This window comes from Octopus bimaculoides, chromosome 2 (genome assembly GCF_001194135.2).
Source record: "Octopus bimaculoides isolate UCB-OBI-ISO-001 chromosome 2, ASM119413v2, whole genome shotgun sequence".
Lineage (NCBI taxonomy): Eukaryota > Metazoa > Mollusca > Cephalopoda > Octopoda > Octopodidae > Octopus > Octopus bimaculoides.
This window is the reverse complement of record NC_068982.1, coordinates 80,257,474-80,259,633: the sequence shown is the minus strand read 5'-3', so window position 1 is coordinate 80,259,633 and position 2,160 is coordinate 80,257,474.

Sequence of the window (2,160 nt, the reverse complement as noted above, 5' to 3'; positions counted from 1 at the left end):
TCCCATGAGCACTATCTTTTGAACTTCAGCCATTTTGGGGTTTCCTGGAATCTGATCTAGGTAGTAATCAGCCCGTTTCGCTGTCATTCCCAGGGCACCTATGACAATAGGTATTGTTTTCGTCTTCAGATTCCACATTTTGCTAATTTCTATTTCAAGATCTTTATATTTGCTCAGTTTTTGGTAGGTCTTGACAGATACGTTTATATCGATTGGGACAGTCATATCAATGAGGAGGCATGATTTTTGTCTGAAGTCTTTCAGTATGATGTCTGGCCTATTTGCGTCTATCTTTCTGTCAGTTTGAATGGTGAAGTTCCAGAGGAGTGCAATGTGATCATTTTCAAGTACTGGGGGTGGTTTGTGTTCCCACCAGTTTTTATCATGGGGCAAGTCCATATTATTATTGTTATTATTATTATTATTGTGGTTATTATCATTCAGGTCACTGCCGTGGGCATATGGCATAGTGGTTAAGGGTTTCGAAATTTCTCCAAAACACCTGATGAAGGCTGGAGGGTATATTAGCCGAAACGTTGTGTTAACAGCAAACAAAATGAGGACAAATACCCGTCAATTGTAAGTAATGTAAATAATGTACATAATTCCTCATCTCTTAAATATAGAACTGTATTACCCCAATTTACTCTTTTGTTGCGTGGAGCCCCCCCCCCAAACCTCATATGGAGTTTCAGGTGCCATATGGAGCCCAGTTGAAAACCACTACTCTGTACCATGTATTATAGTGTATATGGACATGAACGACGAGAATTAAGTTTGACACCCACTGGTGACTTACATGTTTGTGTGTGCAGGGACGCAGCATGGGCGAATGGTTAAGAAGTTCACTCTGCAACCTCCCCCTCATGGTATTTTAGGCAAGTGTCTCGAGTCAGCTGATGACTTTTGAATTAAAGTAGGGAAACAGAAACTACGCGGAAGCCCACAGTGTTGATTGTACCAATAATTCCAGTGGCACGTTGATTCGCTTTGAGAATTAGGTAAAGGTTACACGTCTCTGTGGTAGACACAGCTACTTACACCAGAATTCAATGAACAGCGAATTTAGTTAATCAAACAAGTGAATGCTCATCGTCGACATCGACGAAGATTCCTCTATTTTCATTGGATGGTAACTGTGTAGAGTACGTGTGTAGCTTGTGTTACTGTATTCGGTGGTAACTGTGTGGAGTATATGTTGTAGTTTGTTACAGTTTTTGGTGGTAATTGTGTAGCGTGTGTGGTGTGTATAAGAAGCTGTACTGAAAGTGTATCGACATTGAGTAACTTCAGAAACAGTGACCCCAGTGCACGACTGGTATTTTTATCAACTGCTGGAGGACGCTGGTGGTAGGTCGTAATAGAAATAGATTAAATGCAGCAAGGCATCTTGCCAGTGATTTTGAGGGAAGGGGGTTAATCGATACCATTAACTCAGTACTTCAGTACTTTATAAATCCCCAAAGGCTGAAAGGTACCCCAGGAGGATTTGAACGTAGAACACAAAGAGTCGGAATAAATACTGAAAGGCAATTTTTTTCCGATGCTCAAACAATTCTGTCTGCTGGCCAATAATAAGCATATAATAATTATAAAAATAACACTTCTATTGCTGCCACCGCCACCGCTGCTGCTGTTGATGATGATGATGATGATGATGATGGTGATGATGATGATAGTGGCCATAATGACAGTGTTGGTGGCCATAGCGACTAAGAAGTTTTGATTGTCGTATTGGTGATTGAGTGGTGTAAGTGGTGATGATAATGTAGTGGAGGTAGTGTCACATTGTTGGTGGTGGTGGCGGTGGCGTTATTGGTGGTAGGTGTTAGAGTCGTGATATTGTGAGCAGATCTGATGATATTGTGATAAAGCCGATAATGGTAAAAAAAAAAACTCAGGCTATGTCATGATGATGATGATGATGATTATGATAATGATCATGATCATGATCATCATCGTCATCATCATCATCATCATCATCATCATCATCATCATCATCATAAGAGAGCAAAAAAATAATTATAGCATCAACGACAATAACAAGATAGAAACTATGTTAATAATAATTATAATTTTATCGATTCTGCAATGAATATTAAATAAATTTGTTCATCAAAATAAACACCCGCCACCACAACCACCACCACCACCACCACC